The following is a 17,183-nucleotide window of genomic DNA, read 5'->3' as shown; positions in this document are numbered from 1 at the left end:
ATGGTCATGTCCCCCACTAGACATAGACAAACTCTGCTTAATACTACTTCGTCGAGGAAGACTGCATCCCAAGCCAATTCATTTCGCAAATGTATTAGATCCCAACTTTTTGACTCGTGGAGGATCAAACACTCTTCCGCTAAGCAAATCACATTTTACTCCATGGCCCATAAAATGTATTCCCGCCTTGATCGTTTCTTTATTTCTGCCCCGCTCATCCCCTATGTTACTGAGTCTGACATATCCCCCATTACATGGTCCGACCATGCTCCCATCATGCTAGATCTTGTGCTCTCCCAGACCCACACCAGGTCATGTCATTGGCGCCTCAATGACCACCTTTTACAATCTGAGGTCTCACGTGCTAAATTGGCAGCAGGCCCAAAAAATTCTTCCAGCTTAACGTGGGGTCTGTTTTTCCACACTGTGGGAGGCACACATGGCTGTTTTTCGTGACGCATGCATAGCAGAGGGCTCCCGTTTGAAAAAAGACAGAAATGGAATCCTACAGTGTTGAAGTTATGCAAGGTCACCTCCCTTAGAGAACAAATCAAATTAGTACAGCTTGGAAGGGCAGCTAAATCCATACTTTGGACAAAACAAAAAGTTTATGAATATTCCAATAAGCCCCATAGGATGTTAGTCAACAAGCTACGCCCACGCCCATTCAACTCATTCCCTGACTTCCTTTCCCAAACTGACGGATCCAGAACCCATTGCCTTCAAGAGATGTGCAACATTTTTGGTAAATTCTACCACAAACTGTACAACTGTTTAACCCCTGACAACCATTTTAATTTTACCCAAGCAAAATTTGAGGAATTCTTCTCCAACCTAAAGCTTCCAAAACTGTCTTCACCAGACCCAGCTAGCTTAAACAGAGCCATAACTGTAAAAGAACTCCTAATTATAATTAAAGATCTCCCATCACATAAGTCACCTGGCCCTGATGGATTACCCTACTTTTACTATAAAACCTTCCTTGATATACTGTCCCCCCATATGCTGACTCTTTACGGTTCCCTACTCAAAGGCCAACCACCACACTCCCAATTCTCCCACTCATATATTTCTGTCATCCCTAAGCCTGGTAAGGACCCCTCCATTCCAGATAATTATAGGCCCATAGCCCTTTTAAATTCAGACTATAAAAATTTCACAAAAATCCTTGCATCCAGACTTTCTAGACTTATCCCTAAATTGATCAATAGGGATCAAGTGGGATTTGTCCCGGCAGGTATGCCGGGGACAACACCCGCTGTACTATAGAATTGATTGATCTCCTAGACAGATCTTCCCGTCAGGCTCTTGTCTTGAGTCTAGACGCGCAAAAAGCTTTTCACAGGCTGAGTTGGCCTTATATGTTGTCCACCCTACTTGCATATGGTTTTAAGGGTCCTTTCCTAAGGGCTTTAGAGTTTCTATACTCGAAAGTCATGGCCCAGGCGCAGATGTCCTTCTTCCTGTCGCCTGGCTTCCCCATGACAAATTGAACTCGGCAGGGCTGCCCTCTATCGCTGCTACTTTTTATTTTGTGTCTGGAACCCCTGGCCGAGTCCATCTGTATACACCTGGATATTCATGAGGTGGTGATGCGACAGGGGGAATATAAATTTTCACTCTTTGCAGATGATATACTGCTATCACTAACCCACTGTTATCCCTACCCTCATTACTCAATTTGCTCTCCTCATTTGGTGCCATTTCAGGTTATAAGGTTAACACTTTTAAAACTGAAGCTCTTCCCATACACATTCCCCTCCCCTTTGCTCTCCCAGCTTAAGGAATCTTACCGTTATAGGTGGTGTACTACCTCCTTCAAATATATGGGTATCCTCCTTACCCCCTCCTACTCCTCCCTCTATTCTGTGAACTTTCCCCCCTGATCTTGGACATTAACAAATCCCTACAGAACTGGATGAAATATCCCTTATCCCTTTTAGGCAGAATTAACGTCCTGAACATGTCCATTTTACCTAGGCTACTATACCACTTCGAAACACTACCCATTGCTATACCCCTTCCTCAACTTAAAGAAATTCAGAGGAACTTCCTAAAATTTATATGGAATGGTAGGGCTCATTGCATAGTGAGTTCGGTGGTCCTTGCTACAAGATCCAGGGATTGGGGGCACCGGATATTATTAAATATTACTGTGCCTCACATCTAAGAGTCATTACTTCCTGGTCCTCCCTACAGGCACCTAATCATTGATCTGCTATCGAGAAGGGAGTGTTATATCTGGTTCACTCATGCTCTTTAACTTGGGCCCCCTCTCCCTCCAAGGATCCCATTTTTAGATGCCAATGTACTGCTCCAATGAATTTCACCCTAACTATATGGCGAAAATGCCTTAAAACCTTCTCTCTTACTTCCCCATGCCCTCCCCTCATGAATGTGCTCTTCAACCCATCCATACCAGATAGTTTGTCCCTGGGATGGGTCCTTCCATGGATAAATGCTTCCTTGTTTCAGTTTCGGAACTTAGTTCACCCAATCTCATGCAGACTACACACTTTTGACACTCTATGTGAGAAATTTGATATTCACTCTCACCTTTTTCATTTCTATTTACAGATCAGGCATTTCTTCCATTCCCTGTCCCTGCTCCTGTCTTTAAATAAACCCACCCCCTTTGAATACCTATGCACTCAGGGTCCTCATCCACTACATCTAATATGCTCTATCCTCCATATCCTCCACAAGTCAACCCCTCTCACTGAGACCACCCATCTATATATGAGTAGAAGAAAAATAAACCGCGCTAGGTAAAAAATAATGTATATGGTTGATATGGTGGAAGTTCTCACTATCACACACAAAAATTATATATTGAAAAATCTTTAGAAAAACAAAAATCAAAAAACTAATGATCAAAAGAAAGTCCAGGTATTTCTTGAGCTAGGATCAGTCACCAAATCACCAGAACAATTCAACTTAATGTAGGTACCAGTCCAAAGATTATGAGCTAAAATTGCCCTTACCAGAACATCAATAAAATTGAACGGATGGCATTAAACCCAGCCAGGGCCTTTGGGATGAAAACCAATCTGCACCGTCCAGTTTCAAGATGTAGTTCCCTCAATGGATACAGAAAAAGAGACAACACAAAAAACGACTCACAGTGGTAACCAGGCTCTATATCAAACTAGGAACTGATCGATGGATGACAGAGAACGATTGATTCACCCGCTGTAGCTAGGAATCCGTATCGTCAGTACATAACCCAGAATAAAAATAATAAACTCTCCATGGTGAAATACGTATGAGACTAGTTTTAATGGATAAAGTAATGCACTTAGATAATAGAAGGATGTATATCGCATAAAATACAAATCGGCGGCCGGCATAAAAACATAGGAGCGGAGCTCGTCCTACTTCCTGGTCACGTGGTAGCGTCGCTGCATGCGTACCCAGACACGTTTCGTCATCAAATGGACGTTCCCAATGGGGAAGGGAGTGTTATATCCGGTTCACCCATGCTCTTTAACTTGGGCCCCCTCTCCCTCCAAGGATCCCATTTTTAGATGCCAATGTACTGCTCCAATGAATTTCACCCTAACTATATGGCGAAAATGCCTTAAAACCTTCTCTCTTACTTCCCCATGCCCTCCCCTCATGAATGTGCTCTTCAACCCATCCATACCAGATAGTTTGTCCCTGGGATGGGTCCTTCCATGGATAAATGCTTCCTTGTTTCAACTTCAGAACTTAGTTCACCCAATCTCATGCAGACTACACACTTTTGACACTCTATGTGAGAAATGTAATATCCACTCTCACCTTTTTCATTTCTATTTACAGATCAGGCATTTCTTCCATTCCCTGTCCCTGCTCCTGTCTTTAAATAAACCCACCCCCTTTGAATACCTATGCACTCAGGGTCCTCATCCACTACATCTAATATGCTCTATCCTCCATATCCTCCACAAGTCAACCCCTCTCACTGAGACCACCCATCTATATATGAGTAGATGGACTCACCTGATAGGTAAACCTATTGGCTCCCAGTTGTGGGATATAATCTGGTCTTCTACTTTTAACTCCTCAAAATGTGTACTCCAGTGGGAAACGTCCATCAAGATTCTCATGTTTTGGTATAAAACCCCTGAAGTTATTCACAAATATGACTCATCGGTCCCGGCACACTGCTGGCGCTGTGGAACTGATGTAGGTTCATTGTTTCACATCTTCTGACAATGTTCTATGATTCAGCCTTTTTGGCATGAGGTGATGCTATTGATACAGAAGGTGGTGGATGTGTCCCTTCTGCTTGATCATCTAAATTATCTTTTGGGCTTTCCTTTCTCAGGTATTACTAAAAAAGACAATCGGCTGATTTCATATATCCTTCTAGCTGCCAAGAGGCTCATCCCATTATCCAACACGCCTCCCCCGTGGTCCAGATTTATACAATTGATATCTGAGATCCAAAGGATGGAATACCTTATGGCCTCCGTGCATGATAACATTCCCCAATTTAATAAAATCTGTGAACCTTGGGATCAATCAGAATATGCAACCCCTTTGCCAACCGTTACATCATAAACTGTATTATCCTCTGCAGATCTCCCCCCCACCACCCCCTGATACATACTGATTGATACCCCTTAGAGCTTCCTGCTCCTACTTTTATACATTAAATGTGCTCTTGTCTTTATATACGACCTCTGTTTTGTTTCTTGTTTATACCTACGAGTTGTTCCTATTTCCTGATATGCCCTACAGATCACGTCTGTGCTCTGTATATGTGGACATTTCTATTTGTACCATTGTACTTTTTGTTACATTTCAGATGTTTGTACGCTCTGTAACAATTTCTTTCTTGAAAATACAATAAAAATACAATTAACAAAAAAAAAAAAAATCTTGTTCTTCCATCCAAACTCCAGTTTTTTCCATTTCATTCAGTCCTGAGTTCAACAAGATTAGAGGTATTGTTCTTGAACACTTACCCGTTATGTCCAACAACCCCATTTTTGCATAAGTCCTTTCGAAAGGAGTTAGGACAGTGTCACGTAGTCTTTTTAGTAGTAGTAAATCACAGGCCCACTGGCTACAATTTAAAGGCACTGTTCGGTGCGGATCAAATATATGCCCATGTTGTACTCATATCTTGAAAGGCGATACTATTCAGGCCACAGCAGTTAGTAAATCATTCAAGATTACAACATTCATGAATTGCAATACAAGATTTTGGTGTATGCTATTACCTGCAAGTTGTGTCAAATGCAATATGTTGGTCGGACAACTCGCAGGTTGCGAGATCGCCTTTATGACCATTTATATGATATTGAAAAAAATCACAATATGAACATAGCGAGACATTGGAATGACATACACTAAAAGGATGTATCTGATTTGGGCATCCAAGCAGTGGAAAGATTTTTGATACCAGTAAGAGGGGGAGATAAATTTCAAATCATCTGTAGAAGAGAAGTCTATTGGATATTTTTTCTTAACACAAGAAAGCCAGCCGGCATGAACTTCGAATGGGATGTGTCCCATTTTTATGAATGACATGGACATTCACTGTATTGTTCATTTAAGCACAAGAGACTCTATTTTGTTTGCATTGTTGAAATGTGTTCTGTAACCTTCACCTTTTTTTTTTTTTTTACTCTTGCAGTTGTTCTATTTGCTAGCTTTTAATAATATATTTATATTTGTTAGCTTTTAATAACATCTCACACTACCCCTTTCTTATATATGTAAAAATAACATGTAATAATACATTTACCACTGAATGGACATTTTAAACACAGTGATTGCGTCCTGTGAATCTGTTCCTGCAGCTGCAGTATTAACTTTTGTTTTAGAGTCCCAATCAGAAATAATTCCATAACAGTACGTAAACGTGATTTACTATATGCAGAGGAGTATTATTAAGAGTACGGCTTAGCTGGAAAGAATTGTCATCATTATAACATAATAGGTCTAGCCAAGTAAAATTATGTACATACATATATACATATTTCTTTAGAAAGTGATGGTGCAGGGGTGTATATTTATTATTATTATTATTTTTAGCTTAATTTAAGTTTGTTTTAATATAGCTAAATTATATATATATATATATATATATATATATATATATATATATATATATATATATATATATATATATATATATATATATATATATATATATATATATATATATATATATATATATACAATAAATCGTGCCCTTATGTTCTGACTGAGAAAGTTCACATAAACCATTTGAGTTTAAACTTAGCCGATCGGATCGATTTATTATTTCTAGGTTATTTGTAATGTTTTGAACAAACTGAAATTTTGATATCGATATCATGTAATCTAGGCTAGTAACTCGTGAAAACTTCAAACTTGCAAATAAATGCATTAATTTATGATATGTTTTGTTTTTCATTTTTGTTTTTAGGTTGTTTAAATTATGTGGAATGTGTCTTTCACCATGAAGTTTAACATGAAGGTCTGATATGTCCATGCATAAAGGGTTAATATACTACTCAGAGTTGTAGCATCAGCTGCTTCATCAACCTAATTGAAGATGGATCCTTGCATGTGAATCCTTATTCAGCTTGCCCCCTGATTAGATCTTCATTTTTTGTAGATATATCATGTCATTATAGGTTTGCTTTTAGCTATGATTAAGCACCAGTGAGAGCGGTGTGAAACGCGTTAGCAGTTTGCAATTTTGATCTGTTTTTGTATGGACTGTATCCTCAGTAAAGGAAACTACTATTTTTGGAGTGCGGCTATCCGGATCTTTATCTGCTTATATGCATTCTACATACTGAGCCAGCACCCTTGGCAAGGAAGGTGTTATTCAGGTACAGATGCCTAGAGCGAGTTCTCTCTTTACTTCTCCTCTTTTACTCAAGTTTACATATCTTTTTCATCACTCATTTTTGTGATGTGTTTTGATTCTGCAATCTTAGTGATTGCCTGAGACCATGATGTTACCAATTGTTTATTACTGGTCTTTCTGACCTGATAGATCTTCTGGTCCTCGGGTTTAACATTTCTTCTGCATGCTTCTAGCTGACAATTTCTATGAATTCAGGCTTACATTTCAATGTGTTCTGTAAAAACTGTTTTATTGCTTTGTATATCTTTGTTTTTTTCAGTAAACAATTACTAAACAAAAAAGACAATGTGCTCCATTTTTAAATGACTTTCATGGTCAACGATTTGTGTAGCTTGGTAAGATTTTGTTACCAAGTGTAGTTTAAAATATGACAGATGTTAAAAAATGATCAATTGTATGCAGACATGGTGTCAGGGCTGGGCTCTCAGCAGCTGTCTTCTCTGTGCTCAAGTTACTCAGCTGTCGAATAATTGTCAGCACTCATTTCCACAGTGGCTCACCTGGTGATTACTACCTGCTCATCAGTCCTGCCTACAGCCAACCCCTTCTGGCTATTTAAACATTCCTTTTGTGCCTTCACCTTGGTCAACATATCTGGAGATTCTCTGTTGTGTTCCTATGAAAGACTTTGCCTGGCTGACGTCCCTTCTGGTCCCTGATCCTGTTCTTCTGCCTCCAACTATGCTGATATCTGGTTTTCTGATTATTGGCTTCTCTGACTACCCTCATTGGCTTACGATACCTAGCTTATGTTTTAACTGCATTTACTGATCTGTACCATTTTTTTTACCATTTACATTAAAAGGTGTGATTTTTTTTTAATGCATTTTCTCTGTCTCAGTCTGATTCATGGTTCCTGACATTAGGTGAATTCAGAAGATGCAGGCAATCCACCTAGTGGTAATATTTTTTCGAGATTGAATGAGGAGGTCCACCGCATGGATCAGTTTGCCATAGCGTTACAGACATTTCTGATTCACACTGCTCACCCGGATTCTTCCACTGTTGCTGTTCCAGTACAACCTTTGTTGCAAGCAGTCTCTGTGCAGGCACCCACCTCTAATATTCCCTCTATAAGAGACCTGTCTGGTTCCGCTCCGCTTCCCCAGTGATTTAGGGGCAATCCAGTTGAATGCAGAGGGTTTCTCAACCAGGTTGGGATATACTTTGAGATGCTGCCCCAGGTGTTCCCCATGGACAGAAGCAAAGTAGGCTTCGTTATTTCTTTGCTTTCCGATAGAGTCTTGGCATGGGCAAACCCACCATGGGAGCAAAACCCCATTGGCGGGAGTTACCCTGAGTTTGTGGCTTCCTTTAAAAGAGTATTTGACGTTCCCACATGCTCCACTTCTGCTGCCAAGAGCCTCATGTCCATCAGAGTACGAGAACTGTTGCTGATTACGCCATTGAATTCCGTACTCTTTCAGCAGAGGTTGCAATGAAGCCCTCATGGCTGCTTTTATTTATGGTCTCTCGGATAATATCAGAGATGAGATAGCAGCCTGAGACATACTGTATGTTGATGTGGGTGCTGCAACATAAAACAAGGCAAGAACAGCGCGTGAGGATGTTATCTGGTGAGAGTATCCTGTGTGTATGCAGTAACTGAGCCCAAGTAACCTGTTGCGCAAGAACAAGCAATTTGAAACAAAACACTCAGGGCTAATGTACCTACAGACCGAGGTAGGTAGAAATAGAAGTGTAACAAAATGAACGTGCAATGTACGATGTATGATATACCTGCAAAGAGATTGTATGTAGTACAACCAGTTAAAAATTAACCTCAGCCTGTATGGATCTGTAGACATGACAGATCCTGGTGTATGTAAAACAACTAGCTAACAAAACCCTGACTTGACGGGACAATATAACACAATATGATAAGACACACAGAAACACACCTGCTGACCCCAAGCGTAACCTGGGATCCACTTGTATCAACATCATAGGTATATGCAATGACTACTATCTGATGACTGGTATTTAAGCTATAAACGAAAAAAATATTCTCCAATTTGTGCACCAATTCGTTTGTAATATTTTGAAAAAAATAACTGTCTATATATTAGAATCAGATGTAATATCAGAATATTACAAGCTAATTTGTAAAAAGAATGCTCATCGAGTGTTTGAAGCATCTCATTGTGTGAATAGTACATGTAGACAATTGGTTAATGAGCTGTTGCAATGGAGAGCACAGGTATCAAAACAGGATAGCTTTGTGTTACCTCAGGAACAAAGTATTTTTTTTTTCTTAATCTATGTTAAACATACAGCATGCTAGGAAATCCTCTACAAACACAAAATGCATGGAACCCCTCATTGTACTGAGGGTTTGGTAGAATGCTGACTCTATAAGGGTGACAGGACCGGTATGGTGAGCTGAACTTCCCTGATGCCGGCCGTATGGTCTGGTGTGAAGCCCCCCCTTCCAAGGTTGGGATAAGGCAAGGGGCCGGGCTATGTGGCCCCTCCATGCCTTCACATGGACTGAACGGAATAGAACGCCCACAGTAACATCCAGGTTGCAATCACTTCTCTACTCACCCTCCTCGGATTCCTCGGCCCGCACCTACCTGCTGATCGCATCAATCACTAGCCTGAGAGGCGTAGGAGAGCGGCAGCACCCGCTGATACACAAGCCACACCGAGTTGCTGTATGAATCCCGGAAGTGATGATAGCCAACTGCAACCTGCCAATCGAAAGAAATGAGCCGATGAGTGCTTATGAAAGGAGGAGGAATATATGCCCCCAGACTCCTCCTACAAATACAGGCTGGCCAATGGTCAAGCCAAACATGAAAGTGCATCTGCTAAGACAAATAAGGCCGTAGAAAGGCTTACCCAGTGCTCCACCAGATCCAGAATGTTTGGCTGCTTATCATATTACTATCGTACTGTTAAATGCAGGAAATATTGCAAAACAGGACCAAATACTGCAAGTAGGGATGAGCTTCAAGTTTGAGTCGAACCCATGTTCGACTCGAAAATCGCATGTTCGACCGTTCATCGAATTGCGAAGGTTATGGGCCGTTCGCATCAAATTCGAGTGGCGCGTCATAGCCCATAATTCACTGCGACCTCGCAGTGCATTGCTGGCTGATGATTGGCCAAGCATGCACTATGACCCACATGCTTGGCCAATCACAGCGCCATCTGTACAGAGAGCCGTAATTGGCCAAAGCCAGGGTGGTTTTGGCCAATTATGGCTCAGGGGGTTTAGTACACGCCCCACACTATATAAGGCTGCCTGCGTGGCGGCCTTGTGCAGTGTGTTGTGGCGGCGGCGGCGGTGACGGCGGCGGCGGCGGCGGCAGAGAGATAGACAGAGATACAGTGTCATTTGATTTAGGTTAGATAGAGTAGACAGGCGAGTCAATTAGCTGCACTTACAGAGTATTGTGTGTGTATATATATATATATATATATATATATATATATATATATATATATATATAAATATATATATATATGCATCCTAGGTGTTGTGTATATATATATATATATATATATATATATATATATATATACACTGTATTCAGTTTGGCTAGATCCGTTCCTGTTATTCTCTTCCTACTGACAGGCAGGCAGGTGTTTTTACAGTATTTACATCTACCTAAAGAAAATTGCTGGTGTTCTTCTGATCCTATTAGTACCACAGGCAGGCAGCTGCAGTATTTACAGTTAGTGTACTGCGCCCTCTGCACAGTGTGCACCTAAAGCTACCTGAATACAATTGCTGTTGTTCTGATCCTATTAATACCACAGGCAGGCAGCTGCAGTATTTACAGTTAGTATACTGTGTCCTTTGCACAGTGTGCACCTAAAACTACCTGAAGAAAATTGGTGGTGTTCTTCTGATCCTATTAGTACCACATTCAGGCAGCTGCAGTATTTACAGTTAGTGTACTGGGTCCTCTGCACAGTGTGCACCTAAAGCTACCTGCAGACAATTGCTGTTGTTCTGATCCTATTAATACCACAGGTGTTCTTATGATCCTGTTAGTACCGTAAGCAGCTGCAGTATTTACAGTTAGTGTAGTGCATCCTCTGCACAGTGTGCACCTAGAGCTACCTGAAGAAAATTGGTGGTGTTCTTCTGATCCTATTAGTACTGCAACCAGCTGCAGTATTTACAGTTAGTGTAGTGCGTCCTTTGCACAGTGTGCACCTAAAGCTACCTGAAGAAAATTGGTGGTGTTCTTCTGATCCTATTAGTACCGTAGCCAGCTGCAGTATTTACAGTTAGTGTAGTGCATCCTCTGCACAGTGTGCACCTAAAGCTACCTGCAGAAAATTGGTGGTATTCTTCTGATCCTATTAGTACCGCAGGCAGCGGCAGTATTTACAGTTAGTGTAGTGTGTCCTCTGCACAGTGTGCACCTAAAGCTACCTGCAGAAAATTAGTGGTGTTCTTCTGATCCTATTAGTACCACAGGCTGGCAGCTACAGTATTTACAGTAAGTGTACTGTGTCCTCTGCACAGTGTGCACCTAAAGCTAATTGAAGAAAATTGGTTGTGTTCTTCTGATCCTATTAGTACCACAGGCAGGCAGCTGTAGTATTTACAGTTAGTGTACGGCGTCCTCTGCACAGTGTGCACCTAAAGCTACCTGAAGACAATTGCTGTTGTTCTGATCCTATTAATACCACAGGCAGGCAGCTGCAGTATTTACAGTTAGTATACTGTGTCCTCTGCACAGTGTGCACCTAAAGCTACCTGAAGATAATTGGTGGTGTTCTTCTGATCCTATTAGTACAACAGGCAGGCAGCTGCAGTGTTTACAGTTAGTGTACTGCATCCTCTGCACAGTGTGCACCTAAAGCTAACTGAAGAAAATTGGTGGTGTTCTTCTGATCCTATTAGTACCGCAGCCAGCTGCAGTATTTACAGTTAGTGTAGTGCATCCTCTAAACAGTGTGCACCTAAAGCTACCTGAAGACAGTTGGTGGTGTTCTTCTGATCCTATTAGTACCGCAGGCAGCTGCAGTATTTACAGTTAGTGTAGTGCATCCTCTGCACAGTGTGCACCTAAAGCTACCTGCAGAAAATTGGTGGTATTCTTCTGATCCTATTAGTACCGCAGGCAGCGGCAGTATTTACAGTTAGTGTAGTGTGTCCTCTGCACAGTGTGCACCTAAAGCTACCTGAAGACAGTTGGTGGTGTTCTTCTGATCCTATTAGTACCGCAGGCAGCTGCAGTATTTACAGTTAGTGTAGTGCATCCTCTGCACAGTGTGCACCTAAAGCTACCTGCAGAAAATTGGTGGTATTCTTCTGATCCTATTAGTACCGCAGGCAGCGGCAGTATTTACAGTTAGTGTAGTGTGTCCTCTGCACAGTGTGCACCTAAAGCTACCTGAAGAAAATTGGTGGTGTTCTTCTGATCCTATTAGTACCACAGGCCGGCAGCTACAGTATTTACAGTTAGTGTACTGTATCCTCTGCACAGTGTGCACCTAAAGCTAATTGAAGAAAATTGGTGGTGTTCTTCTGATCCTATTAGTACCACAGGCAGGCAGCTGTAGTATTTACAGTTAGTGTACGGCGTCCTCTGCACAGTGTGCACCTAAAGCTACCTGAAGACAATTGCTGTTGTTCTGATCCTATTAATACCACAGGCAGGCAGCTGCAGTATTTACAGTTAGTATACTGTGTCCTCTGCACAGTGTGCACCTAAAGCTACCTGAAGACAATTGGTGGTGTTCTTCTGATCCTATTAGTACAACAGGAGGCAGCTGCAGTGTTTACAGTTAGTGTACTGCATCCTCTGCACAGTGTGCACCTAAAGCTACCTGAAGAAAATTGGTGGTGTTCTTCTGATCCTATTAGTACCGCAGCCAGCTGCAGTATTTACAGTTAGTGTAGAGCATCCTCTAAACAGTGTGCACCTAAAGCTACCTGAAGACAGTTGGTGGTGTTCTTCTGATCCTATTAGTACCAGAGGCAGCTGCAGTATTTACAGGTAGTGTAGTGCATCCTCTGCACAGTGTGCACCTAAAGCTACCTGAAGACAATTGGTGGTGTTCTTCTGATCCTATTAGTACCACAGGCAGCTGCAGTATTTACAGTTAGTGTAGTGCATCCTCTGCACAGTGTGCACCTAAAGCTACCTGCAGAAAATTGGTGGTATTCTTCTAATCCTATTAGTACCACAGGCAGCTGCAGTATTTACAGTTGGTGTAGTGTGTCCTCTGCACAGTGTGCACCTAAAGCTACCTGAAGAAAATTGGTGGTGTTCTTCTGATCCTATTATTACAGCACCACAGGCAGCTGCAGTATTTAAAAGTTAGTGTAGTGCATCCTCTGCACAGTGTGCACCTAAAACTACCTGAAGAAAATTAGTGGTGTTCTTCTGATCCTATTAGTACAACAGGCAGGCAGCTGCAGTGTTTACAGTTAGTGTACTGCATCCTCTGCACAGTGTGCACCTAAAGCTACCTGAAGAAAATTGGTGGTGTTCTTCTGATCCTATTAGTACCGCAGCCAGCTGCAGTATTTACAGTTAGTGTAGTGCATCCTCTAAACAGTGTGCACCTAAAGCTACCTGAAGACAGTTGGTGGTGTTCTTCTGATCCTATTAGTACTGCAGGCAGCTGCAGTATTTACAGTTAGTGTAGTGCATCCTCTGCACAGTGTGCACCTAAAGCTACCTGCAGAAAATTGGTGGTATTCTTCTGATCCTATTAGTACCGCAGGCAGCGGCAGTATTTACAGTTAGTGTAGTGTGTCCTCTGCACAGTGTGCACCTAAAGCTACCTGAAGAAAATTGGTGGTGTTCTTCTGATCCTATTATTACAGTACCGCAGGCATCTGCAGCATTTACAATTTAGTGTAGTGCGTCCTCTGCACAGTGTGCACCTAAAGCTACCTGAAGAAAATTAGTGGTGTTCTTCTGATCCTATTAGTACAGTACGACAGGCAGCTGCAATATTTACAAGTTAGTGTAGTGCGTCCTCTGCACAGTGTGCACCTAAAGCTACCTGAAGAAAATTAGTGGTGTTCTGATCCTATTAGTACAGTACCGCAGGCAGCTGCAGCATTTACAAATTAGTGTAGTGCATCCTCTGCACAGTGTGCACCTAAAGCTACCTAAAGAAAATTAGTGGTGTTCTTCTGATCCTATTAGTACAGTAACGCAAGCAGCTGCAGTATTTACAAGTTAGTGTAGTGCGTCCTCTGCACAGTGTGCACCTAAAGCTACCTGAAGAAAATTAGTGGTGTTCTTCTGATCCTATTAGTACAGTACCACAGGCAGCTGCAGTATTTAAAGTTAGTTTAGAGCATCCTCTGCACAGTGTGCACCTAAACCTACCTGAAGAAAATTAGTGGTGTTCTTCAGATCCTATTATTACAGTACCACAGGCAGCTGCAGTATTTAAGAGTTAGTTTTCTGCGTCCTCTGCAAGGTGTGCACCTAAAGCTACCTAAACAAAATTAGTGGTGTTCTTCTGATCCTATTAGTATAGTACCGCAGGCAGCTGCAGTATTTACAAGTTAGTGTAGTATGTCCTCTGCACAGTGTGCACCTAAAGCTACCTGAAGAAAATTAGAGGTGTTCTTCTGATCCTATTAGTACAGTACCACAGGCAGATGCAGTATTTACAAGTTAGTTTAATGCGTCCTCTGCACAGTGTGCACCTAAAGCTACCTGAAGAAAATTAGTGGTGTTCTTCTGATCCTATTAGTACAGTACCGCAGGCAGCTGCAGTATTTACAAGTTAGTGTAGTGCGTTCTCTGCACAATGTGCACCTAAAGCTACCTGAAGAAAGTTCGTGGTGTTCTTCTTATCCTATTAGTACAGTACCATAGGCATCTACAGTATTCACAAGTTAGTGTAGTGCGTCCTCTGCACAGTGTGCACCTAAAGCTACCTAAAGAAAATTAGTGGTGTTCTTCTGATCCTATTAGTATAGTACCGCAGGCAGCTCCAGTATTTACAAGTTAGTGTAGTGTGTCCTCTGCACAGTGTGCACCTAAAGCTACCTGAAGAAAATTAGTGGTGTTCTTCTGATCCTATTAGTACAGTACCAAAGGCAGATGCAGTATTTACAACTTAGTTTAATGCGTCCTCTGCACAGTGTGCACCTAAAGCTACCTGAAGAAAATTAGTGGTGTTCTTCTGATCCTATTAGTACAGTACCACAGGCAGCTGCAGTATTTACAAGTTAGTTTAGTGCATCCTCTGCACAGTGTGCACCTAAAGCTACCTGAAGAAAATTAGTGGTGTTCTTCTGATCCTATTAGTACAGTACCAAAGGCAGATGCAGTATTTACAAGTTAGTTTAATGCGTCCTCTGCACAGTGTGCACCTAAAGCTACCTGAAGAAAATTAGTGGTGTTCTTCTGATCCTATTAGTACAGTACCACAGGCAGCTGCAGTATTTACAAGTTAGTTTAGTGCATCCTCTGCACAGTGTGCACCTAAAGCTACCTGAAGAAAATTAGTGGTGTTCTTCTGATCCTATTAGTACAGTACCACAGGCAGCTGCAGTATTTACAAGTTAGTGTACTGCGTTCTCTGCACAATGTGCACCTAAAGCTACCTGAAGAAAATTCGTAATGTTCTTCTTATCCTATTAGTACAGTATCATAGGCAGCTGCAGTATTTACAAGTTAGTTTTCTGCGTCCTCTGCACGGTGTGCACCTAAAGCTACCTAAACAAAATTAGTGGTGTTCTTCTGATCCTATTAGTATAGTACCGCAGGCAGCTGCAGTATTTACAAGTTAGTGTAGTATGTCCTCTGCACAGTGTGCACCTAAAGCTACCTGAAGAAAATTAGTGGTGTTCTTCTGATCCTATTAGTACAGTACCACAGGCAGCTGCAGTATTTACAAGTTAGTTTAGTGCGTCCTCTGCACAGTGTGCACCTAAAGCTACCTAAACAAATTTAGTGGTGATCTTCTGATCCTATTAGTACAGTAATGCAGGCAGCTGCAGTATTTACAAGTTAGTGTAGTGCGTCCTCTGCACAGTGTGCACCTAAAGCTACCTGAAGAAAATTAGTGGTGTTCTTCTGATCCTATTAGTACAGTACCGCAGGCAGCTGCAGCATTTACAAGTTAGTGTAGTGCATCCTGTGCACAGTGTGCACCAAAACTACCTGAAGAAAATTAGTGGTGTTCCTCTGATCCTTCTAGTACAGTACCGCAAGCATCTGCAGTATTTACAAGTTACTGTAGAGCGTCCTCTGCACAGTGTGCACCTAAAGCTACAAGAAGAAAATTAGTGGTGTTCTTCTGATCCTATTAGTACAGTACGACAGGCAGCTGCAGTATTTACAAGTTAGTGTAGTGCGTCCTCTGCACAGTGTGCACCTAAAGCTAACTGAAGAAAATTAGTGGTGTTCTTCTGATCCTATTATTACAGCAGCACAGGCAGCTGCAGTATTTACAAGTTAGTGTAGTGTGTCCTCTTCACAGTGTGCACCTAAAGCTACCTGAAGAAAATTAGTGATTTTCTTCTGATCCTATTAGTACAGTACCACAGGCAGCTGTAGTATTTACAAGTTAGTGTAGTGCGTCCTCTGCACAGCGTGCACCTAATGCTACCTGAAAAAAATTAGTAGTGTTCTTCTGATCCTATTAGTACAGTAATGCAAGCAGCTGCAGTATTTACAAGTTAGTGTAGTGCGTCCTCTGCACAGTGTGCACCTAACCTAAACAATATTAGTGGTGTCCTTCTGATCCTATTAGTACAGTAAAGCAGGCAGCTGCAGTATTTACAAGTTACTGTAGTGCATCCTCTGCACAGTGTGCACCTAAAGCTACCTGAAGAAAATTAGTGGTGTTCTTCTGATACTATTAGTACAGTACCACAAGCAGATGCAGTATTTACAAGTGAGTTTAATGCGTCCTCTGCACAGTGTGCACCTAAAGCTACCTGAAGAAAATTAGTGATGTTCTTCTGATCCTATTAGTACAGTACCACAGGCAGCTGCAGTATTTACAAGTTAGTTTAGTGCATCCTCTGCTCAGTGTGCACCTAAAGCTACCTGAAGAAAATTAGTGGTGTTCTTCTGATCCTATTAGTACAGTACCATAGGCATCTACAGTATTCACAAGTTAGTGTAGTGCGTCCTCTGCACAGTGTGCACCTAAAGCTACCTAAAGAAAATTAGTGGTGTTCTTCTGATCCTATTAGTACAGTACCACGGGCAGCTGCAGTATTTACAAGTTAGTTTAGTGCATCCTCTGCACAGTGTGCACCTAAAGCTACCTGAAGAAAATTAGTGGTGTTCTTCTGATCCTATTAGTACATTACCACAGGCAGCTGCAGTATTTACAAGTTAGTGTAGTGCGTTCTCTGCACAATGTGCACCTA

This window comes from Aquarana catesbeiana, linkage group LG04, assembly GCF_042186555.1.
Source record: "Aquarana catesbeiana isolate 2022-GZ linkage group LG04, ASM4218655v1, whole genome shotgun sequence".
NCBI classification, from domain to species: domain Eukaryota; kingdom Metazoa; phylum Chordata; class Amphibia; order Anura; family Ranidae; genus Aquarana; species Aquarana catesbeiana.
Note: the sequence above shows the minus strand (reverse complement) of the source record.